Genomic DNA, 26,497 nt, shown 5'->3' with positions numbered 1-26,497 from the left:
CCACCACACCGGACCCCCCCCCCCCCCCCGCGACTGGCCAGGGGTCGTTTCGGTCGGGTCATCCGGATCCCCCTCAGGTTGACCTTCCTGGATCAAGTCCATTCTGGGGGGGCGTGTGTAGCGACCCATGGGTCCCCCAAGCGAGACCTGCATCAGAATCTCCTTGCTCCAGCCGGTGACGTCACCGGCGGGGAACCACGGCGCCAGAGTGGCTGGTCACGTGACCACCAAAGCGTGCCGCGCGTGCGGGTATAATAAGCTACACCTGTTGATCACGTGACCACCGAAGCACGCCTCGCCTGAGAGGCGTGGCTTTCGGTTTCGGTTTCTGGTTGTGCTTTATAAGGCAGCCCGATAAACGGGCTTTTCAGAGTTTCGGTGTTCCCGAGTTGGTTTTGAGAAAAAATATCTTCTCGGACGAGTTTGTGCCTTGCCATCATTTTGTCCGTATCATGCTGGAGCCCGGGCTCCTTCATATATATATATATATATATATATATATATATATATATATATATATATATATATATATATATATGTATATATTGTTACGGATTCCGGGGGACAGCACTCCCGTTAGCAAGGGAGGGGGGGGGGGGGGTGGTTAATCCCCTTGTCCTGTTAAGCTGGCCGTCTCTGCCGGTCCTGGAAGTATGACGTCACTTCTGGCCGATGGTACGTAGGGTCGTAAGCCCAATTAGTCTTAATACCTAAGTATTACCACAGGCCGTCAGCGAGGAAATACTCCCGCCCGTACCACAGCGTAATTGATGGATTGCGCCGAGCGAAGCGAACTGCGGTGTGAGCTGTTAAGAATGACTAAACCCGATTGCGAAGCGGTTCGGCCAAAATCGTGCCACAGGTACTCAATCGGGAAATCACTAAAGCGGTTGGATGAGAAAGAAACCAAAGTAAGGAGGAACAGGTATTTATTAATTATGTACAACAAACCAAAGAAAGAGAAGAAACGAACGTAATTTACAGAAGAGGAAGAAGAAGATACACAGGGCACTTCTTAAAACAAGCTTAACTTATACCCAGACAACACAAAGGACAGACCACGGACTTACACGACAAAGGGAAATTGCAGGCAGGAATGGCTCAGGGAGCGAATGGTCCAGGCCGATGGTAAGGATGCGTCAGGGAGAGAAGGATCCAGGCAGCGGTAAGCATTGAGGTTCACGCTCCGGGCTCGGAGCGAACCGCAGCCGCCAGCTCCGCGTCTTCACAACCGGCGACAATAGGGCCCTAGAGGGTCTCGGTTTATTGTCGCAATATCAGCACCCCCTCACGTCTTTCTCTCTTCTCCGGTTCAGCTGGATCACGCATCCCCCTTGAAAAAGGCTTGCGCGCGTGCTTATATTGCGCGTGGTGCGCTCAAGCCGCCAACTCCGATGCCACGCCTACCGGTTTGCTCACCTCGGCGCTGGTTGGCTGGCAAGGGCTCTTTGGCTCCACCTTTGGTGACTAGGTGGGCCATGCCCATGATCCTACGGCTCATCCCCTCCTCTTGGCCTCGTGTGCAATGGAGTCTTGCGGGGAAAATGATGCGAATGAAAACCGCCCAAAGCAGTAGCGGCGAACGCCGTCGTCCTGGCGCTTTTAGGAGGCCATGGGGATGTCGCAAGGGATCCTATCTTATTTGATTTGATGCAACAGAGAGTCAACTATTGGGAACAGGTCCTTAACTGAAACACATACTAATGACATAACTATTGAGAGGTCCTATGGTGTCCTACGTGTTGCAATGTGGACTAACTAAGGTGCAATTATTTCAATTAACAGCCAATTAAGGGGAAATGTACACAGGGGTTATTTATAAGGGAATTTACTACTAAATTTACATGTGAAGGTTCTAAAAAGCGCAACACAATATATATATATATATATATATATATATATATATATATATATATATATATACATACATATATATATATATATACAGTGGAACCTTGACTTACGAGTTTAATTCGTTCTGTGACCGAGCTCGTAACTCAAATTGCTCGTTTCTCAAATCAAATTTCCCCATTAAAATGCATTGAAATGCTATTAATCCGTTCCAGCCCGCCAAAAACCACACCAATTTTTTAAAAAATATACAGTATATATAAAAATATCTCGCGCTTTATATTTCACCTGTATGCAGCATACAAGTTGGCAGGATGGCCTGGACTGGAGGTACGCACACTTGACTCTAAAGTCTAAACTGTCCAGCCTGGGTTTGAATCCCGACCCAGCTATAACCTGTCATGGGTGAATCACAGGCAGGGTGATTCATCAATGTGTGTACCGCTAAACTGGGCGCCCCGTTTGCGTCCCATTAGTTGTTGGATGTTAAGGATCTCACCGTGTTTTCCACAAAGAGAAGGCGAGCTATCGCCGGCACTCTGAACAAGTTGTGGCCTGGCATGCTCTTCTCCTCTGCCGTTATATACGTCCTCCTCGGCATCTTTTTCCAGAAGAGCCCTGTCTCGTCACAGTTGAAGATTTGCTGGGGGATGTATCGTTCGGCTTCTATCAGTTCGGCAAAAGTTATAATAAAATCTTCAGCTGCCTTCACATCCGCCTCACCAAGTCGACAACACGCACACCTCGCTCATGTTTTTCGACGATTGCGTGTTTTATATCCAAGCACATCATCCTCTTCTTCTTCTCAGTTATAATAAAATCTTCAGCTGCCGTCACATCCGCCTCACCAAGTCGACAACACGCACACCTCGCTCATGTTTTTCGACGATTGCGTGTTTTATATCCAAGCACATCATCCTCTTCTTCTTCTCAGTACCGTGTTTTCCACAAAGAGAAGGCGAGCTATCGCCGGCACTCTGAACAAGTTGTGGCCTGGCATGCTCTTCTCCTCTGCCGTTATATACGTCCTTTCTTAGGCCCCATGGTTAAAACTAAGAAATTTTCCAAAATAACCAAAATGCGAAAACAAAAATGCAGCGATATACGTCAGAGATACTGTACTTGCACGGCAAGATAACCACGTGACCAGAACCCACCTGGTGGCGTAAACTCAAAATAACCAACCTGCGAAAACAAAAATGCAGCGATATACGTCAGAGATACTGTACTTGCACGGCAAGATAACCACGTGACCAGAACCCACCTGGTGGCGTAAACTCAAAATAACCAACATGCGAAAACAAAAATGCAGCGATATACGTCAGAGATACTGTACTTGCACGGCAAGATAACCACGTGACCAGAACCCACCTGGTGGCGTAAACTCAAAATAACCAACATGCGAAAACAAAAATGCAGCAATATACGGCAGATACTGTACTTGCACGGCAAGATAACCACGTGACCGGGTGGCAAAAGCTCGTAACTCAGATCTCGGCTCGCATCTCAAAGCAATAAACCGCCCGAGCGACGGCTCGTATCTCGAAAAACTCGTAAGTTGGGGCACTCGTAAGTCAAGGATCCACTGTATATATATATATATATATATATATATATATATATATATATATATATATATATATATATATATATATATATATATATATATATATATATATATATATATTGTAACTGTCGCGGTTAGATGTTATATTGACCGAGCGGTGGTGTATTACCGCGACCTAACAGTTCCCCCGATTCTTCCCCAACTCACCCGATTCACCCCAAACTTTGGCCGTATCGCACCGCAGCTGCCCAATCTGGAAAAGACTAAAACGACGAATGCATAGAGGAAGACGAAGGCAAAGAAAGGTTTGGAAATACTACTAAATTTATTTACTATTTACACACAGAAGCAAAAAGAAAGCAGTCACGTTTATTTACAACACATAAGACGCAGGTGACACAGTGCAAATACTAGCTTACCTACAGTCTTAATTAACCCCGGGACAGAACAAACAAAAGACAGACTCACACGGGGAATGATGACAGGAGTTGGCTGGAAGGAGAGGATGGCTTGGAGCTGTATTGTGCAGCACGATCGGCGCGTTTAGCAGCCGCCGTTCCTTCGCGGCCCTGCTCAAAACCGCCGTCCAGGCCCCAAGCGGCTGTTGGGTGTTGTTGCTGCTGTGGCCGCCGCTGCTTTTCCAGGATTACAACAGGCTTTGTGCTTTCTGGGATGTCCTCTCCTTGGATGTTCTCTATGTTCTCTTGGTCCAATCACTCCTCACCACCGACAACTCAACGCAACCAACGCAACCACTGACCACCACAACGCAACCACTGATGACCAAAACCACACAACTCAGCTCTGCTTCTTGGACCCTCTCTCTTCTCAACGGCTTGGGCTCCCTTTTGTCTGCCGGTCAAAGCTCCTCTCTCAAAGCTTGTCTCGGCTTCTCTTTTGGGAGCGTCGCGCTGCGGATTTTAGCTGCGGTCACGCCTGCTCATTCCCTCCTCTCAGCGCCTCTCTTTCTTCTTCAAAGCTCGACTGCTTGGGGAGCGTCGCGCTGTGGGTTATATAGGCCCCGCCCCTCAACCTTTGCGAACCTCCCCGATCGCTCTTCCTCCGCCCTCTCTAGCCAAACCCCTGGCTCATGGTTGGTCGAGTGGGGCTGGCTCACTCCTCCCCTCTATGACGAGGTGGAGACACGCCTTTCTTCTCCGACCCTGCCTCGTGGTCAATGGCGGTTATTGGAGGGGAGGTAATTGCCAAACGACGAAAAGGGGGAATGGAGGTTTTGGGAATGGGAATGAAGGGAATCTATCTCTTTCACTTGGTGCAATGGAGTACTTCTATTAATGGGAGACACAGCCTTACCCTAAAACACAGAATAAGATATAACTATTGAACAGGGGTATTCTATTATTGGCTGACGTGTATGCTTGTGGACTAATTATGGGATGCCCTTTTACCTTTACACAGCTCCGGAGGCAGGGGGCGCAGAATAAACAATAATAATAATTCCCACAATCAAAAAAATATACAGTCCTCATAGCCGCAACACTGCACCCTCCTCCTCTTAGGCACGGCCCGGGCCTACAACTTTTTTATTTAGTGTGACACGTAGGTGTAGTTCCCTCTACTTTTAACCTGACCCGGAGTGCTACAGTTTTTAAAACATAAATAAATGTGTCCCGCTGCTCCATTGCACCCTGCCTAACAGACTTACGCCCACAGTTAACCGAATTGCGGAATGGTCTTCAAACTACACACTGACGGTGGGGAGCATTATTTACAATGACGCTATTTTTATTTACAAGACTAACCCAGGACCTGTGATTGTTCTTTCTGGGGGGGGAGACAGTCTGCTCTGCATCAATGCACCATTAAAGCACCCAAAAACGCACCAATACACACCCAAGCACCAATCGGTGCAGTCACCATGGTTCATGAAAATAAAAACAACAACCCCTAACCCTGCAGGTGTCTCTTGCTCTTCGGCTCCCTCTGCTGGTTATTATTATTGTCTTCCAGTTGTTGTCTTTCTTTCATTTTCTTACTGGCGGCCTATTTGCAATAAAGTGTGCCCAACGTGTCCATTTTATTTTCTTTATTTATGGCCCACAGGGCCGACTATGTGTGGTTTACCTGTGGGGCATCGGTGCCCTGTGGCCAAGGCCCGCCAGCAAGATTTCGGGCCCTCATGGCCGGTTCCAGCAGAGGGGCCATGCCCCAACCCATGGGGTCCATAAGTGGTGCTCGGCCACAGACATGTGGTCCATAATGTGGTGCATCGATGCAGACAGCTGGTTCTGAGAGTTCCGGGCGCACAATGGACGACTCACGCACGCTCCCCTCGGCGCCCCATGGCGCACAGGTCATGTGGGAGACAAAAGGGGGACAAGAGAAATGAGCGAGGGGTAAGGTCACAAGGGTACACGTCAATAAGGCAATGCAAGGCGAAATGCGTACGGAGAGCGAAGTGAGAAAGCTCGTCCCTACCGTACGTCACCCCCCTGTCACCTACACTACCCTTGCCCTTACCCCATATGTACAAAATCTACACATTTACAAATTCGTCGCTAATGTCTCGTCTCCCCATATTTCTCCAATACCAAAATCGTCACCACAATCCCTCTAACCAAAATTTGCCATTACCCAATTCATCATCAATCCTCATAAGGAGGAAGAGATGGAACATCAAGCACAATGTCACACCCACGTCATGATGCGTCTCACAATCCAAACATTTGCACAGTAAAAAATAATCAAAACATGGCATGGTGTGGAGTTCCTGTCACCTCAGGTGAGTGGATGCAGATGGTGCGAGGAGACTCCAATCCTAACTATCCTCTAATTGACCTTAACACACTTTACACTACCCGGAGTCTCTCCCTGCCAATCCATTGGCCAACTTACACTATGGGTTCTAAAAACCAATTCCCATTGACCAAACTGTGGTGCTTCTCAATTTGGGGTCTCACTCCCCCGATTCATTTCCCGGTGCCCTCGCACAATTTCTGGGCTGCGACGTGTAGCTCTCCCAGCAGGTCTACCCACCTGCACACCTCCACCACTGCAGTTGCCACCCGAGCTTACCTAGCTCCTCACCCTAACCTAACTAACTGGGGAAAGCCCCTCCTGGCTCTGTCACCCCACTCGGTGCCCTCTGGCACTGGGCTACCCGGGTCCGTCCTCCGGATCCTCGGGCCCCATCCACAACAACTACTACCGGCTCCCAGAGCCCACCTGCGGCCTCACCTGGCCGACATCCTCACAGTGGTGGAGCGCCCAACCAACTACACACACTAACAGGCTACACGCCCAGCCATTTCCACAACACTAATGCACCCATCCAAAGACCATTCTTTCACCCGCACCACAGATGCCAATATCCAACCACAATTTACCTATACCCTCTACCTAACACTTACACTACCCGCCCCGGGTGTCCGTGATGGGGGTCCACTCTTCCCCCATTCACACCTTCGCACCATCCACTCCACTCCATCGTTTCCACCATACTCACTCCACGACCATCCATTCCAATACCCCATATATTCCACACTCCATGTATTCCACACACCTGTTGGTGCACACCTGTGCACTCACACCTGGTGCCACCTGCACCCTCCTTCCTTCCCGGACCAGTTGGTCAACACAACACACCTCACCATTACCATCACTCAAACACTGCTCCATACACCTGTTCAGTTGCACACCTGTGCAATCACACCTGTTCAATCCTCACACACACGGCATCATCTCATCTAACTACTCCCCTCTGAAACTTGTGCTTCCCAGTCGTCCCTTTAAACTATTGCGCTCCCACGTCATTATCATCCACACTAATCTACCTGCGTCCCCTCTACAGGTATCCTTGTCACTAACTAACCTTAACGTTACCTAATGTCATCTTCGCTAGATCCCTACACACAATATCCTAACCCACCCGGGCTAGTTTTCACTGCCATCAACCCCATAAGCTAGTGCTCCTTTGCCCCCCCCCTGTGAGGGATGGTGGATTTGCCATCCCACCACATCGGGGAGGTCCTATTATCAATTTCACTCGTCCAAATCCAACAAATCAAAAATTTGCCATTTACTGCTAATCTCCGTACCAATCATCAAATTTTGCCTTTTTCTAATTTCGGGGCCAAAACACTATCCTCATCACCCGTCTACTTATTAGATCCTCTCGGTGCGCCAATTCCCTTCTAAAGCTCGGCTTCGTACAGCCGAGCAATGAATGCGGGTTGTTTTGTGCCAGCGGCTGGATACGTCCCGCATTCGGGGCAGGGACGGGGGCTTACGCGGGCCGAGATCCCACGCACCACCTCGGCGTGGAGCCATCCAATGTCCCGATCTCAACCTGCCGGCACGTCTCCACAAAAAGTGGTCGCCATGACGACCCTTCCTATCGGGCTGCCCGCTCCGCCTAGTGGAGCACGGACGCGGCCGTTCCAAGCGAGGCCCAGCGTGGATCGCGTACGGCGGTCCTTTCGAACCCGCCGTGGCTCGGATCCCCGCCGGTTCTCGCGGCACGCGAAGCCCGGCACGCACCGAGGGCCCGATTCGGCTAAAAGTTGCTCTAACCGCTAACCCGGTTACCGTCGATGCCTCACCTGCATGCTCACACGCATACGCTACCCCTTTCTTGCTACTACCTCCAGCTGTTCCCATGCTCCTCGTACCTTTCCTTACACACCTCGGTACACTCATTCCGCTCACCGACTTGGTCACACACCTGACCACCGAACACCTTGGCACACATTCGTCGCTCGCACACCTCACCAACACACCTCTTCGCGCCCCCTCCTCGGTCACCTCCTCTGTGACAATAACAGGTGTGCTCTCACCCGCACACCCAACCACGTGCCTCACGACCAACTCAAGTGTGCAATTCCCACACACGCTCTACCATTCCAGGTGTGCATCCTTCCATTCCAGGTGTACATCCTCGCTCACCTGTCACAACCAACTCACGCTCCGTGCCACTCTCACTACTCTCACCTCCATTCTTGACAGCGCACTCACCCTTACTCTCGACAGCACACTCTTTCCTCATGCACCCGTCCGTTACACACCTTTCTCGCGCACACTCTTGCGCACACTCTCCCGTTACATCCTCTGTAACACTCACCACAGGCGTACACTTTCTCGTTACATCCTCTGTAACACTCACCACAGGCGTGCACTTTCTCGTTACATCCTCTGTAACACTCACCACAGGCGTGCATTCCCCCTTACTCTTGACAGCATGCGCTTTCCCCATGCACCCGTCCGTTACACACCTTTCTCGCGCATCCTCTTGCGCACACGTTTTCGTTACTTCCTCCGTAACACTCCCCACACCGCGCTTCCATGTGCTCCCTCGCACACGCGCTACTACCGACTCACTCTCGACAGCACACTCACTGGTCGGCGCGCACTTTTTCCTCACACACCCCATGGTCGGACATTCTCGCACACCTCTTTTTTCGCACACCTGACCTGTCACACACTTCACCAACGGCCTCTCACGAACACCCGGATCCATAGCAACCCCCAAGCCGACTGAAGCTTTCCTCACATCATATACATTGCCGAATATTTCGCCACTCACCTTGGCACCTCGTCTCCGCACCTCTTTTGCCACCTGCAAACTCTTTATTTGGTTAGTGAGCAGCACATCATGAGTTGAGCACCGACCTTGTACATATTCCATTACTTCCTCCTTTATCTCCCTCTTAGTTTCTGTCCGTCCCTTCTTAATTTCACTCACCTCTTCTTCCACTTCCTCTAATTTTTGCTTCACCTCTCTTATTTCCCGGTGCGTCTCCTCAAGTTCGTCCTCTAAGGCTACCGTGACCGTCTCTATGTGCATCCTCACCTGCCGGTCCTTTGTCTCCATTACTTCTGTCACCTCATCCAACCTCATTGTCAGTCCCTCACGTACCATCTGACATTCCTTTTGTGTTGCTATTAATTCGTTTTTAATGTCCTTTTGTGTCGCTTTTAAACCCCCGATGATTGCAGTGTTCTTTTCCACTTGGTCCGCTAGTTCCCTTTGTCCGACTGTCAGCTGTTCTACTCCCTCCGTCAGATCTTCTATTCCCCCCTGTATCCTAGCCGTCCCATTTCTCACCTCTTTCTCCATACACTTCTCACCTCGCTTTACCTCCTCGCGTAGCCCCGAAACCTCCTCACTTACACCTCGTCGTATCCCCTCTTTCATCTCCTCCATCTCTTTTGTAGATGCCACCCTCATCTGTCCCAATTCATCCCTCTGAGCATCCAGTTTACTTTCTAACCCGATTTGCACCTCCTCTATCTGGTTCCCCATTCGTTTGATTTCCCGGGCAGATTGTTCCCCTATTTCCCGCAATTTGTCCTCCATCCTATTTTCTAACCCCATTAACCCATTTTTCACCTCTTTTATCCCGTTGTCTAACCCCTCAAAATTATTGTCTAACTTCCCAAATTTCTTGTCTAACCCCTCACCGGTACCCCTCGCTTCGTCCCTCATTACCCCCATTTGGCCCTCCAATCGCTCACCCTGAGCATCCATCCGGTTCCCCATTACCCCCATTTGGTTTCCCAAGTCATTCCTCAGGTCTTCACTTGTCTGGACCATGAGCGCCTTTATTTGTTCCATAAATAGGCCCCAATCCATCGGCGGCGCTGCTATGGTCACGGGCGCGGCTAAATTTGGCGCCACAATAACCATGTGCGCGAGGCCGCCATTTTGTGCATCTGATACTCCCTCAACCGCCTCCTCATTGCTCCCCTCCATTTGATCCTGGGTTACTCCTAACCCCTCCTCTAGCTCACCCACCGGCATCCGATCGCCTTGACCAGCCATGGCGCGATTTCAAAATTCGGGTTTTTGTAAAACAACACAAATTTCCAGCAGCTTGTAATTTTGAGCGCGTTAAGCGCGCTTCGGGTCCGTATCCCACTCCCAGACACCAATTGTTACTGTCGCGGTTAGATGTTATATTGACCGAGCGGTGGTGTATTACCGCGACCTAACAGTTCCCCCGTTTCTTCCCCAACTCACCCGATTCACCCCAAACTTTGGCCGTATCGCACCGCAGCTGCCCAATCTGGAAAAGACTAAAACGACGAATGCAAAGAGGAAGACGAAGGCAAAGAAAGGTTTGGAAATACTACTAAATTTATTTACTATTTACACACATAAGCAAAAAGAAAGCAGTCACGTTTATTTACAACACATAAGACGCAGGTGACACAGTGCAAATACTAGCTTACCTACAGTCTTAATTAACCCCGGGACAGAACAAACAAAAGACAGACTCACACGGGGAATGATGACAGGAGTTGGCTGGAAGGAGAGGATGGCTTGGAGCTGTATTGTGCAGCACGATCGGCGCGTTTAGCAGCCGCCGTTCCTTCGCGGCCCTGCTCAAAACCGCCGTCCAGGCCCCAAGCGGCTGTTGGGTGTTTTTGCTGCTGTGGCCGCCGCTGCTTTTCCAGGATTACAACAGGCTTTGTGCTTTCTGGGATGTCCTCTCCTTGGATGTTCTCTATGTTCTCTTGGTCCAATCACTCCTCACCACCGACAACTCAACGCAACCAACGCAACCACTGACCACCACAACGCAACCACTGACGACCAAAACCACACAACTCAGCTCTGCTTCTTGGACCCTCTCTCTTCTCAACGGCTTGGGCTCCCTTTTGTCTGCCGGTCAAAGCTCCTCTCTCAAAGCTTGTCTCAGCTTCTCTTTTGGGAGCGTCGCGCTCCGGATTTTAGCTGCGGTCACGCCTGCTCATTCCCTCCTCTCAGTGCCTCTCTTTCTTCTTCAAAGCTCGACTGCTTGGGGAGCGTCGCGCTGTGGGTTATATAGGCCCCGCCCCTCAACCTTTGCGAACCTCCCCGATCGCTCTTCCTCCGCCCTCTCTAGCCAAACCCCTGGCTCGTGGTTGGTCGAGTGGGGCTGGCTCACTCCTCCCCTCTATGACGAGGTGGAGACACGCCTTTCTTCTCCGACCCTGCCTCGTGGTCAATGGCGGTTATTGGAGGGGAGGTAATTGCCAAACGACGAAAAGGGGGAATGGAGGTTTTGGGAATGGGAATGAAGGGAATCTATCTCTTTCACTTGGTGCAATGGAGTACTTCTATTAATGGGAGACACAGCCTTACCCTAAAACACAGAATAAGATATAACTATTGAACAGGGGTATTCTATTATTGGCTGACGTGTATGCTTGTGGACTAATTATGGGATGCCCTTTTACCTTTACACAGCTCCGGAGGCAGGGGGCGCAGAATAAACAATAATAATAATTCACACAATCAAAAAAATATACAGTCCTCATATCCGCAACAATATATATATATATATATATATATATATATATATATATATATATATATATATATATATATATATAATATTGTTGGGGTTTTGAGAACCCTGCACTGTGTAAATTGTAAATATACCCCTTTGTAAATAATTCTCTTTGTGTAAATACCTCCATTTCTTGTAAAGATCAAAGGTCGTCCCCTAGTTAGTCCACATCGCAACACGTAGCGAACCTTAGGCCTTCTTCGTAGTTATTTCATTATTATGTGTTTCAGGTAAGGCTGTGTTTCCAATAGTTTGACTCTACGTTGCATTAATCAAATAAGATAGGTCCCCTTCAACTTCCCCAATCATCTCTTCAAAGTGCCAGCCTAAGCCGCCAAAACTCCATTGCGCACGAGGCCAAGAACAGAGAAGAAGGGGGGAGGAGCCGCCGGATCACAGGCGTGGCACCAACTCGTCATCAAAGGTGGAGTCAGCCAGCCCGGACCAGCCAACCAGCACCGCGGTGAGCGACCCGGTAGGCGTGCCCTCGCAACCCGCGGTTTGATCCGGTGACGGCCGATAAAAGGCAAGAGGAGGGACTGCTTAGAGAGATGACCGAGGAGGAAGAACCAAGAGACACCAGCTGAGCTGAGACATGCTGCAGTTGAATTGAGTCAGAGACGTGCTGCAGTAGAATTCAGAGAGAATTCAGATAATCTGCGAGAGACGAGCTGTAGTTGAGTTGAGTAATAACCAGCGCTGACGACCGGGTTTTCACCGCTGAACCTGAGCGAGGGCGTGCACGCGGGACACCAACGGCGTGCCGCGATCCCCGGACCTCCCTGCCCGCCAGCTCTGTGGACCGTCTGCCCCTCTCATCCTTCCAGCCATTCCTGCCTGCAATTCCCATTCGTGTACGTGAGTTTGTTCTGTCTGTATTGTCCTGGGGATAAGTAAGCCTGTTTAAGAATAATTGCTCTGTGTCCTTCTGCTCCTTCCATTTCCTGTATATACTCGCCCCTTTCATTTCCTTATAGTTAGTTAATAAACCTGTGTTCTTTCTTCTTACTTTGGTTTCATTCTCGTCCGATCGCTTTCGTGATTTCTTTCAATTGAGTATCTGTGGCGCGATTTTGGCCGAACCGCTTTTAATCGGCTTTAGTCTCTTGGTAACGGCCCGAGTCGCAGCTCGCTTCGCTCGGCGCAATCCAACCACGCTGCGGCCCGGGTGGGAGTAGTCCATAGCTAACAGCTCGGATTCCGGATTGCTAAACCGCTCGGCAAACTCCATCTTGTCCGGGATTCGAGCGGGGCCATCCACCTGCTTTGTGGAGGGATTGGCGGAGGTGTCCGGGAATCCCTTGACCAATCACCTTGGCCAATCCCACCCCACAAAGGAGCGGGGTAGTTCCAGGAACGGAGACGGCCAGCTTAACAAGTCAAGGGGATTAACCCCCCACCCCCTTGCTAACGGGAGTGCCGTGCTCCGGTTCCATAACAATTGGTGTCGGGGAGTGGGATTTGGACCCGAACCAAAATTTTAATCCATCGAAAAAATTTGGTCAAAATTTGGAGCAGCTGAAATTTTTTGTTTAACATCCAAATTGAGTCGTGCCATGGATGGTCAAGGCGATCGGATGCCGGTAGGGGAGATAAAAGAGGGTTTAGAGGCAACCCAGGACCCCAGGGAGGAATTGAGAGAGAGGGAGGAGAAGAGCAATGAGAATGCGGTAGAGGGGGTCGCAGGGACACGAAATGGCGGCCTCCCGCACATGACGGCGATAGCCGAGCCCGCAGCACCAATGGGCTGGGTCCATTTTCTGGCACAAATGAGGGCCTTTATGGAAGAGTCAAGATATAATTGGAAAAGGGACGCCATGTCAGATGAATCCGGGTGTGATCGGGAGAAATTGAGGGAGGAAGCCAGGGATAATAGAACGGATAGCAGACGCAAGAAGGGATAATAAAAAAATGATGGAGGACATGAGGCGCAAGTCGGGCGAAAAGGTCGCGGTGGTACGTGATGAGGTAGCGTGACGAGCGCGCAGAGAGCGAGGTGGAGAAAAGGGTAGCCAAGTTGACCAGGGCTATAAGGGACAAGACGCGAGATGTAGAAAAGCCGACGACCGTCAAATTGGATAAAAAAATGTCCGGAACACGGGGAAGGCTGAATTGGAAGACAACATTTTATGGGCGCCGACGGTCGAGGTAGGGCAAAGCACAGCCGGGTGGACCGGGGTAGAGATCGCGACCCGGGGTATGGGAAAGCCGGCAACCGCCGAGGTAGAAAAGGAAATTTTATTCGGACCAGCGGTCGTCGAGGGAAAGAAAAAAGAAATTCAAATCGAATCATTCGAAGCAGTAGTGGAAATTGGAATTGGAGAGACCACAGATGTAGAAAAGCACTCGTGGCAGGGAGAAATGGAAAATGCACAAAGTCTGGATTTGCATCATGATGCTGTGCTTATTAACACCAATGAAAGTTTTCAGGTGGTGTTGGAGCGAAGGAGAAGAAGCGCCCAGGTGAGTCGTGCTGTATATTGTGCGGGGAGGTTTTTCAGGAGAATGTTTGGCGCAAAAAGAATTTTCGCGCGCTTGGGATCGAGAAAGCACCCGGGCGTTGGTGGGAGGTCCGTGGTGCGTGGTGTGAGAAAGAATGGTGCGTGTGTGAGGAAAAGGTGTGTGAAGGTGAACGGCGTGCATGTACGAATGGCGTCGGAGCGCGAGTGTGATACCGAGTGCGAGCGAGAATGCACGTCGGAGTGTATGTGTGATGAGAGTGACACGGAGAGTGAGATGGATGAGGAGCGGGTGCGAGGATGCACACTTGGGATGGATGGAGAGAGTGTGCCAGAACGCACACCTGAGTTGGTTGTGGCGCGTGTGCGGGGGCGGGGGCACATCGGAGCGCGTGAGTGGGTGGATGCAAGAGTGCACCCCCATGAGTGTTACGGAGGACGTAACGGAGGAGAGGTGTGGAACAGAGGTGTGCGTGATGATAGAGTGTGCGAGGAGAATGGGTGCGCGAGAGTGTGTGGTGAGCGTTATGAGTAGACCGGAGTATGGAGCGAAAGAGAATGCATAAGCGAGTACAGTGGTAGAATGTATGGGTTGCATGAGAGGCGCTGAGATACCTGGATGTGTGAGGAGGAAAAGGAACGCGTGGTGTGAGCATGCAAGTGAAGCGTCGACGTTAAACGGGATAGCGGTTAGACCGACGTTTAACCGACGCGAGCTCTTGGTCCATGCCGGGCGGTGGGTATTGCAGGAGCCGGCGAGGATCGGTGCAACGTCGCTTCTGTTCGGAGCGTCGTGCACGATCCGGGCCGGGCCCCGCCCCGCATGGTCGAGTCCGGGCTTTGCCAGGCAGGGCGACCGGTCCGGTTCAAGGGAAGGTAGGAGGGATCGGAACGTCGTCCCCTTGTGGTGGCGGCGTTCCCACCCGGGCAAGGTTGGCCCATCGCGCTTGGGAGCGAGAGGCCCTGCGTAGGGATGGTGCTTTAAACCTTGGCCCAACCAAACCTCCCCTGAACTGAGTGCCGGACGGACCCAACCGCGGTAGACAAACCACCCGCATTCATTGCTCGGCTTTGCGAAGCCGAGCTTTGCAAATGTAATGACGCACCGAGGCTCGAAGTTTAATGGGATGGATGGGATGACGGTATCACATGAGGATATGTTGACGGTCGGTCGGTATATATGTCGGTGTTGCTGGCGAGGTTTCGTTTATTCGCAGCTCTCCACGCTCTCCATCGAAATCGAAGTTAAGTAATTGTTCCCATTTGTATTTTCGTTGTAACGGTTGTATTTATTTTATGGTGTTGTACGTATAGTGTGTCCCGAGGAAGATTTTCGGTGCAAATCTTTCATACCTGTATAGAAAATCGTGTTAATTTGTGTCGTGTCTTTTGAGGCCTTGTACAGTGTCCAACCTTGAGGCTTTGTTTTTCTCTCAGCGGTCCGTCGTTTGTGCTCCAATAACTTTCGTTCTCTGTTTTCCCAGTCTTTTCACCCCATAGCCTACTTCCTTGTTTAAAATCTCAACTAAAAAAAAAACAAAAAAACATTTTTTTTTGCCTTCTCTGTTCTTATTTGTTGTTCTAATTCGTTTATTCGTTCTTATTTGTTCGTTCGTTCTTCGACCACGTGTTTCTCCCCCATTTCCCTAGATAGTTTTCACTGTTAAACTTTAAAATGTTAACACTTTCCCCTCAAGTTCTGTATTCCATCGTATATTATAACACCTTTTTCTTCTTCTTCTTCTTTAAAAGGCTGTTTTCGACTTGCTCATCAAATCTATTCATCCCCAAAAAAAATTCCATGTCTTACAGTGCCTCTTTTCTACATTCCCTAAACTCTCCTGCACTCCATCCTCCCTCCAGCGTCCTTAAACGTATTTTTGACTCGAAGGTCACAAGAAACTCATTTTACAATAAATGTTCGTTTCCCATTAATCGTACACTTTCTAAAATCCAATCTCACCCCTCCCCTCCAAATCTTCCCCATAACCCCTCCCCTCCAAATCTTCCCCATCACCCCTCCCCTCCAAATCTTCCCCATCAACCATCCCTTTCAAATCTTCCCCCTTGCCCCTCCCCTCCAAATCCTCCCCATCACCCATCCCTTTCAAATCTCCCCCCTTGCCCCTTCCCTCCTAAACTCCCCCCACACCTCTCCCCTCCAAGACTCCCCCTCGCCCCTCCCCTCCTAGACAACCCCCTCAACCCTCCCCTCCAAATCTCCCCCATATCCCATCCCTTTCAAATCCCTCCCCTTGTCCCTTCCCTCCTGAACTCCCCCCTCGCCCCTCCCCTTCAAATCTCCCCACCCTCATTTCTTCTCAATTTCCCCCCTCTCACTCCGCCTCCTCAAAGCGTCCTCCCCACTTCTTCCCCCTTCCAACTCTCACCTCCATCTCCCCCAACCTTCTGCCTCGCTCTTCCCCTCCTCAAATAACACCTCATTGTGCCTCACCCAATCACCATCAAATCTTTTGTCCGCCCCATCCTCCTTCCCTTTCTCTGAGCTATTCTGAAATCTCTGACACACCTTCAACAGCTCTCCCTACCTCTTCCACCTCTTCCACATCTTACCCTACCCCTCCTCCCCCCTGTTCTGTATCCGATGCTCCCCCTTCCTCTTCATTAACGGTATGGACCTCAAACATCCTGGGCCTTCGTTCAGACTTAACTGATCTCTCCATACATGTTGCTTCTGACAAACCAGACGTGATCTGCTTAACAGAAACTTTCCTCCTTCATGATGTCTCTGATTCCTTAGTATCTCTCCCGGGTTACTCCCTCCTCCGGTATTATAGACCTGAGCCTCGTCCTGGAGGTGGGGTTGCTATCTTTATCAAAAACTCTCTTTCTCACTCGCCCTGCACTGCACTCTCTCCACCTCACCCCCAGGAATACCTTTGGCTACGGCTTCCCCTTCGCTCCCACCTCTTGTTCATATGTGTGTTGTACCGTCCACCAAACAGTGATGACTCCATCTACATCTCGCTGTCTGATAATATGGACCAACTTCTATCTACTCATCCCAACTCTCTCTTCCTCATATGTGGTGATTTCAATTATCACCGTGCCGGTTGGCTGGGTGTGGGTACCTCTCTCACCAGCCGTGGCTCCTCAGCAAAGGACTTCTGCGACTCACTGGGACTGACACAATCTGTCAATTTCCCGACCCGGATATCAGTCAACGGAGCATCTTCTCTTCTGGACTTGGTTATGACTAACTTCCCTGAAAATGTCTGCTGCTCTTCTTCTGCTCCAATCGACTCATCTGATCATGTGCTTGTTAAAGTGGACATCTCTCTGACCATTTTCAGGGAGCCTGCTCAGCGTCGATGAGTCTGGCATTTCACTCAGGCCAACTGGCACGGTCTTCAAGCAGCCATCAATCATCTGGACTGGTCTCCCATCTCTACCACCTCTGACATCAACTCATCCTGGGAATTCTTCCAAAGTAAATTGCTCTCTCTCATGCACAGATTTATCCAATCTCGTCTTCAGTTGTCATACCCTTCCTCCCGTCCATGGTACAGGGAATCTTGTGGTGAGGCTGTTGCCCAGAAACAACTTGCCTTCGTCTCCTGGAAAGCAAATCCAACGGAAGGAAATCTCATTTCCTTTCACAAAGCCTGAAACAAGTGTGTGTCCACCCTCAGGAGAGCCAGGAAACAATATCTCTCCGTTCTCAAGACCGAACTCTCTTATCTGTCTCCCTCTTCCAAATCCTGGTGGTGTCTGGTCAAATCTGTTTCTGGTGTTTGTTCCCCTTCCATCCCCTCCCTTACCTCAAATGGCTACATAGCTGACTCCGCACGTGAAAAAGCTGAATGCCTCAACTCTGTGTTTGCCTCTAAATCTTGTGTCCCAAACCCATCCCTCTCTGTACCCACCGTACCCAGTCGTACCCAGCTGCTCCTGGACTCCGTGTCCTTTCCTCCTGACAAGGTGGAAAAGTTTCTGTCAACCCTCGACTCTGATTCTGCAACTGGACCTGACGGCATCAGCCCACGGGTCCTAAAATCCTGTTCTTCTGCTCTTTCACTCGCTCTCTCTGTTCTCTTCACCCTGTCTTTTGCTCAAGGTCAACTGCCATCTGCTTGGAAATCAGCCAACATCACCGCTTTGCACAAAAAAAGGTGCAAAAACAGATCCTAGCAACTACAGACCAATCAGCCTTCTCCCAATTATCAGCAAAGTCGTGGAATCCATCATTGCTTCGGATATGAAATCTTTCCTCTTCTCCAATGGCTTGATCTCTGATCATCAATTTGGTTTCAGACCAGGTCACTCTACTCTGGACATGCTGCTTCTGCTGTCTCAACAATGGATGGAGGTCCTCAATGCCAAACAGGAAATTAGAGCTGTCTCCCTCGACATATCACGTGCCTTCGATACGGTCTGGCACTCCGCTCTGCTCACCAAACTCTCCTCCTTTGGTATCCATGGAAATCTCCACGCATGGCTGGCGGACGTCCTCTCTCGTCGTAGTCAACGTGTGGCCCTGAATGGGTTTCTCTTATCTCCTCTTCCTGTTCAGGCTGGAGTTCCCCAAGGCAGTGTTCTGGGCCCTGCGCTTTTTCTGGTCTTCATCAATGATCTCTCTGACTCTCTTGAAAATCCTCTCTATCTCTTTGCTGATGACTCCACTCTCTGCCGCTCCATTCCTCATCCCTCAGATCGTCAGTCTGCAGCCTCCTCACTCTCTGCAGACCTGGACAAAATCACAGACTGGGCAAACAAGTGGAACATGTCTTTCAATCCTGACAAAACTCACACTCTTACGATGTCTCTCCAAAAAGACCGACTGGACAACCCTCCCATCTACTTTCTGAATAATCCTCTCCAAGAAGTTCTGTCACTCAAGCTTTTGGGTCTCACTATCTGCCATGATCTTTCCTGGGAAAACCACATTTCCAAGCTGGCCTCCAAAGCCAGTCGCCGACTGGGCATCCTCCGTCGTGCGAAGTCCTTCCTTGGCACACCTGAGCTCCTCACCACATACAAGGCTTTCATCCGCAGCTCAATGGAGTTCTGCTCTCCCCTCTGGGCTGGTGCTCCTGCCTCACACCTTGCTCGTCTTCACGCTGTTGAAACCAAAGCATTCAGAATCATTGGAATCTCCTGCGATGACGCTATCTCCGACGGCCTTTCACTTACTCACCGCAGGCAGGTTGGTGGTCTTTCCGTCTTCTACCGACTCCTCTCCGGCCTTGCTCCCCCAGCTCTCTCTGGGCTCTGTCCCCCAAAAATTCCTGCAGGTCGCACAAGATCTGCCTGCAACCCTCTTATGGTTAAACTGCCAAAATCAAGACTCTCTGCTCACCTTCACTCCTTCATTCCTCTTTTCTCCCGCCTCTGCAACAAACTCCCTCACTCTCTTCAATCCCACTCCTCCCTCCAGGTCTTTAAAACGGCTGTTCACCACCATCTCTTATCTTCCCCAATCCAAAACCTTGATCTTTTCTACCCCCGCTAATTTCACCCCAAATCCACTTTTTGAGGTGCCGACTTCTTTTCTGGAAGTCCTTGGTGTCCTTGCGTTTTATACCTATCCTGCCCCCCCTCCCGTCCATGGTACCAACCCCAGGCCCTCTCCCTCCCACACATCTCCCGATGTCCCTGCTCTCAAATGTTGTGTTTGTGTGCTTCCTCCCCTTCTCTCCCCATCTTGTCGACCGCTCCCCTTTTTATATACTTTGTTTGCTTGTTTGTTTGATTTGTTTGTTTGATAAGTGTTAGCTCTTTCACGAGCCTTGACTCTGTATACAAAAAAAAATGGACGATGGTAGGGATAGGGAATACGATTGGCAAATTGGATTGGTAAATTTGATTGGCGAAGGTGATTGGCAGTAAAGATTGGCAAATTTTGATTGGCAAGAAAATTGGATGGGCAGAAAATTTATAGTGAGAGATGCCCGATGTAGAGGGATGGTAAATCCACCATCCCTCACATCCACCCGGGCACATGAGCATTCGTTATGGGGTTTGGCAGTGTCAGCTCGCCGAGGGCGGGTTCGGATAATGATTAGGGATCTAGAAAAATGACCATCGGTAACTGTAGAATTAAGTCGCGACATTGTACAAGTAGTGGGGACGTAGAATAGCTTAGTTGGATTATAAGGACGTGGTATGTGCAATAGTGTAAGGGATGACGGGGAAGACGAGTATTAGGGGAAGGCAGCTTGTTAGATGATGCCGTGTGTGTGAGAATCTTGGTGTTGAGCAAATGAGGAATTGGTTGAGAATGGCCGTGTGTGAGAATCTTGGTGTTGAGCAAATGAGGAATTGCTCGTGAGAGATGTGTGTGTGAAGGAGGTGATGGAGCAGCTTATGGTGAAAAGTGCGATTGTGAGTTGTATTGAGCGAATGGTCCTGGAGGAAGGAGGGTGCAGGGAGCACCAGGTGTGACGGAACAGGTGTGCAAGTGAACAGGTGTATGGAGAATGGTTGAATGGAATAACTGGTCTGGAATGGATGGTGTGGAGTGGGTAGTGTGGAATATGTGGAGTGGAGTGGTTGGTGCGAAAGGAGTGGATGGGGAAGATGGACCCCCTTCACGAATACCCGGGGAGGGTAGTTTAAGAGTAGGTAGAGGGTATAGGTAAATTGTGGTTGGATATTGGCATCTGTGGTGCATGTGGTAGAATGGTGGTTGGATGCGTGCATTATTGAAGTGGAAATGGCTGGGCGTGTGGCCTGTTTGTGTGTATGGTTAAATGGGCACTCCGCCACTGTGAGGATGTCGGCCAGGTGAGGCCGCAGGTGGGCTCTGGGAGCCGGTAGAGTTGTGAATGGGGCCCGAGGATCCGGAGGACGGACCCGGGTAGCCCAGTGCCAGAGAGGGCACCGAGTGGGGAGAGCGCCAGAGGGCCTTCCCCAGGTAGATAGGTTAGGGTAAGGAGCAGGTAAACTCGGAGGCAACTGCAGTGGCGGAGGTGTGCAGGTGAGTAGACCTGCTAGGGGAGCCACACGACTCAGTCCCGAAATTGTGCGAAGGCACAGGGAGTTGAATCGGGGGAGTGAGACCCCAAATTGCTGAGCACCACAGTTTGGTCAATGGGAGTTCGGTTTCTAGAACCGCATAGAGTAAAGTGGCCAATGGTTTGGCAGGGAAAGACCCCGGGTAGTGTAAAGAACGTTAAAGTCATTTAGAGGATAGTTTGGATTGAAATCTCCTCGCACCATCGACATCCACTCACCTGAGGTGATAACAGGACTCCACACCAGGTGATTTGTTGCAAATGTTTTTGGGAATGTGAGACGCATCATGACGTGGGTGTGACATTGTGTTGTTGTTCCATCTCTTCCTCCTTAAGAGGGATTGATGATGAATTGGGTGATGGCAAGTTTGGTTAAGAGGGATTGGGGACGAATTTGGTATTAGGGGAGATATGGGGAAGACGAGAAGTAGTGACGAATTTGTAAATGTGTAAATTTTGTAAAGGGCAAGGGTAGAGTAGGTGACAGGGGGGGGTGACGTACGATAGGGACGAGCTTTCTCAGCTCGCTCTCCATGCACACCTCACCTCTGCATTGCCTTGTGTTGATGTGTACCCTTGCGCCCTTTCCCATCGCTGACTCTGCTTTGTCTTCCTCCCCACCCATGGACCGTGCTCTCTGGGCACTGAGGGGAAGCGTTCGGGAGCCGCATCTGTGTGCCCGAGCCGCCGCTGCCAGCTGCCTGGACCGATGCACCACTTTATGGACCGCACGACTTGCGGCCTAGCACCACCTTATGGACCACACGTTTGTGGCTAAGCACCACACCCATATGGACCCCACGTGTTTGGGCCTGGCCCCTCTGCTGGGACCGGCCATGATGGCCAGGGAAGAGTTGGCTTGCGGACCACGGTGAGGTGGCCCCTTTTTCCCTACAGGTGGACCACCCATAGTTGGCCCCTGTGGGCTCTAAATAAAAAAAGTGGACAGGTTTTGTGCTTTTGTTTTATTATTGTGCAAATAGGCAGCAAGCCACAAGAAGGACAACACCAGGAAGAAACATCGGCCAGCAGAGGGAGCAGAAAGAAGAACCGGGCAACAGTTTGTGTTGTTTTATTTTGAAATGTATGACTGTGCACTGGATGGTGCTAAATGGTGCTTGCTTTGGTGCTTTTTGGTGCTTGCATGCTCGGGGATGCATTGCAATATCAATTCTGCATCCCCGGGCATGTGAGGGTGGTGTGTCGGTGCAGTGCATGCTTTTCCTCCCACCCGCAGGATTCTTTTTGTTTCCCCAAAATGACAGGTCCTGGGTTGCAATGTAAATACAAATAGTGTTTTGTAAATAATGCTCCCCACCGTCAATGTTTAGTTTGAAAATAATTCCGCAATTTGGTTATTCTGTGGATGTGAATCTGTTAGGTAGGATGCAACGTAGCAGGGCGACATACCTAATTGTGTTTTAAAACTGTCGCACTCAAGGGTGAGGTTAATCGTAGAGGGTGACTACATCTGAGTGTCACATTAAGTTAAAGTTTTTCGGCCCGGGACGTGCCTGGAGGAATGAGGGTGCTGTGTTGGGGTTTTGAGAACCCTGCACTGTGTAAATTGTTGTAAATATACCCCTTTGTAAATAATTCTCTTTGTGTAAATACCTCCATTTCTTGTAAAGATCAAAGGTCGTCCCCTAGTTAGTCCACATCGCAACACGTAGCGAACCATAGGCCCTCTTCGTAGTTATTTCATTATTATGTGTTTCAGGTAAGGCTGTGTTTCCAATAGTTTGACTCTATGTTGCATTAATCAAATAAGATAGGTCCCCTTCATCTTCCTCAATCATCTCTTCAAAGTGCCAGCCTAAGCCGCCAAAACTCCATTGCGCACGAGGACAAGAACAGAGAAGAAGGGGGGAGGAGCCGCCGGATCACGGGCGTGGCACCAACTCGTCATCAAAGGTGGAGTCAGCCAGCCCGAACCAGCCAACCAGCACCGTGGTGAGCGACCCGGTAGGCGTGCCCTCGCAGCCCGCGGTTTGATCCGGCGATGGCCGATAAAAGGCAAGAGGAGGGACTGCTTAGAGAGATGACCGAGGAGGAAGAACCAAGAGACACCAGCTGAGCTGAGACGTGCTGCAGTTGAATTGAGTCAGAGACGTGCTGCAGTAGAATTCAGAGAGAATTCAGATAAGCTGCGAGAGACGAGCTTCAGTTGAGTTGAGTAATAACCAGCGCTGACGACTGCGTTTTCGCCGCTGAACCTGAGCGAGGGCGTGCACGCAGGACACCAACGGCGTGCCGCGATCCCCGGACCTCCCTGCCCACCAGCTCTGTGGACCGTCTGCCCCTCATCCTTCCAGCCATTCCTGCCTGCAATTCCCATTCGTGTACGTGAGTTTGTTCTGTCTGTATTGTCCTGGGGATAAGTAAGCCTGTTTAAGAATTGCTCTGTGTCCTTCTGCTCCTTCCATTTCCTGTACTAGGGCATTGCCCGTACGTGGGTGCCCGTTCCTTGCCAATGCCCGTACTATATATATATCTAAAATTATATCCCCCCCCCCTCTATTTACATGAAATGGTTTGGTCCATTCGCAACGACCACAGAACCCCCCCCCCTCTATTTACATGCAATGGTTTGGTCCAAAGCGAACGGTTTGGTCCATTCGATGTGATTCGATGATTCGATGTGAATGGTTTGGTCCATTCGCAACGACCACAGAACCCCCCCCTCTATTTACATGAATGGTTTGGTCCATTCGCAAAGCCAAAGCGAACGACCACAGAACCCCCCCCTCTATTTACATGAATGGTTTGGTCCATTCGCAAAGCCAAAGCGAACGACCACAGAACCCCCCCCCCCCCTCTATTTACATGAATGGTTTGGTCCATTCGCAACGGCAAAGCGAACGGCGAACGGCTAAATCGCCATAGCTCGGTAAGTACTTGTCCGATTAATTTCAAACCTTGAAAAGGCACATCCTCGGGTCCCCAGCAATATACCTGGCAAGTTTCAAGTATATCGGACCGGTAGTTGTCGAGAAACAGCGGTCACAGACAAACGTACAGACGTACAGACGTACAAACGTACAGAGATTACTGGAATTATAGATAGATATACTCGCCCCTTTCATTTCCTTATAGTTAGTTAATAAACCTGTGTTCTTTCTTCTTACTTTGGTTTCATTCTCGTCCGATCGCTTTCGTGATTTCTTTCAATTGAGTATCTGTGGCGCGGTTTTGGCCGAACCGCTTTTAATCGGGTTTAGTCTCTTGGTAACCGCCCGAGTCGCAGCTCGCTTCGCTCGGCGCAATCCAACCACGCTGCAGCCTGGGTGGGAGTATTTCCTCGCTTACGGCCGGTGGTAGTACTTAGGTATTAAGACAAATTGGGCTTACAACCCTACTTACCATCGACTGGAAGTGACGTCATACCCCCAGGACCGGTTGGTCGGCCAGCTTAACAGGACAAGGGGATTAACCCCCCCTTGCTAACGGGAGTGCCGTCCCCCGGATCCGTAACAATATATCTATATATATATATATATATATATATATATATAGATGTGTATATATATATATATATATATATATATATATATATATATATATATATATATACATACATATACATATACATACATATACATATATATATATCTCTCTCAATATATAAAGGAGGAGTGTGTGTGTGTGTGTGTGTGTGTGTGTGTGTGTCTGTCTGGATGTCCGCTTATAACTCAAGAACTACACATCGGAGAAAGGTTTTAGACACAGATTCGGAATCAGCATAAAATCCTGGTGGTTATAGGCTACTCTGTATTTTAATAGCCGGCGAAGCCGGTGTTGTCAATAAACGAGTACGTATTATGTTGAAAACTTGATTATGCCTTGGCTCGAGAATCCGAAGCGCAGTGGGCGCAGCCATCTTGCGGAGGCGGAAGTATGCATAACAAATTGAAAACGTTCATTAGGAGTTTCTTTCACCCGTCGTCGTTTGATTCACAATCTTATGCACCTCCGATGTATTAATAAAATAATTTAAGACCAACATCGGCCCGCACGGGCCTAGTTATCTTCAACAAAACGCGTCACCAAGCACCGGACCCAATGAGAGTCGAGCATTTGCAAAAATATTTCTAAAAGGAAAGCACTCAATGGTGGGCGCCATCGACCGGATGCGGAAGTTTGCATAAAACAATTGCGAAAAAGTTCAATAGGAGCTTGTTTCACCCGTCGTTTTTGATTCACAATCTAATGAAACCTCTAATTAGTAATTAAAATACGTTAAGACCAACCTCGTTATCTTCAACGAAAATCATCATCAAACACCAGAACCAGAGATTCGAGCATTTGAAAAAATATTATTCCGCGTTTCGGACGGTGAAAACGGCGTCAAATATTTTAACATTGACGAAGAATTATTTTTTAGAAATCTCGCGGCCGTATGGGATAGTTTTTCACGGCCAGAAATATGGTATAAGCGGTTTACATATTTAGTTTAGAAATACGGATAGTTTTTCACGGCCGGAAATATACGAAGTTGACACGGAATTCTTCACCGAATTAATCACTGCAAGCTAACGTCTTCTGGTGGAGGAAGCTGCCGTGCCCGGAGGGTCAGAGAACCAGCCCTCGGACCAAGCTGGCGTCAGCGCTCGGACCTCCAGGAGGCGGCCCGACGGTTTGCCCCCGTGCCAACGTCCCGCCACGGTGGCCCCCAGTCCTACGTCCCCCCAGCGCTTCGCACAGCGGAGTACGTTTTTGTGCGTCATGACGCACACTGGGGGCCACTCCGGCCGCCGTACGACGGGCCCTTCCGGGTCCTGCGACGGGACGACAAGTCCTTCGTCGTCGACGTCGGCGGCAGGTCGGACCGGATTTCGGTGGACCGCCTCAATCCGGCGCACTTGGACGTCGACCAACCACCACGGTTGGCCCTTCCTCCGCGGCGAGGCCGCCCCCCGTCCACGGTTCCCCCTGCTCGACCCCCCCCGGACCCCCCCTCCCCCACGACCCTCCAGGGGTCGCTTCGGCCGGGTCATCAGGACCCCCCTTAAATTGACCCTGCCGGTGCAAGTCGATTCTGGGGGGGCGCGTGTAGCGGTTGCCGCTGAGCATACACAATCGCCTTACACCTGCCGATGACGCAACCAGGGAGCGATCACTGTACCGGGCTCACCCAGACCGCCCGGGCATGCCCAGACTCGCCTTTCCCGGGCATGCCCAGACTCGCCTTTCCCGGGCAAACGCTCCGATCGGCATGCCGCGCCCGGCTTGGGAGGCGTGGCTTCCGGCATGACGTGTTTGATTGTGCTTATATATATTGCTACCCGATAAACGGGCTTTTCAGAGTACCCGAGTTTTCGTTTTACCAATAAAGGAGCTCGGACGAAT

At 50.1% G+C, this 26,497-nt stretch overlaps 1 long non-coding RNA gene across 1 annotated transcript in view; it reads right to left on the bottom strand.

Annotated features, from left to right (window-relative positions):
- Window positions 1–15,698, bottom strand: part of LOC144894288 (uncharacterized) — a 37,626-nt gene extending 21,928 nt beyond the window's left edge. Inside the window, exon 1 of the long non-coding RNA XR_013624986.1 lies at window positions 15,278–15,698. This is a non-coding gene — a long non-coding RNA (uncharacterized LOC144894288). The remainder of the gene's footprint in view (window positions 1–15,277) is intronic.
- Between the last annotated feature and the right edge of the window lie 10,799 nt (window positions 15,699–26,497).

Source organism: Myxine glutinosa, chromosome 11, assembly GCF_964187855.1.
Source record: "Myxine glutinosa chromosome 11, kmMyxGlut1.1, whole genome shotgun sequence".
Lineage (NCBI taxonomy): Eukaryota > Metazoa > Chordata > Myxini > Myxiniformes > Myxinidae > Myxine > Myxine glutinosa.
This window is presented reverse-complemented; position numbering and strand designations above follow the sequence as displayed.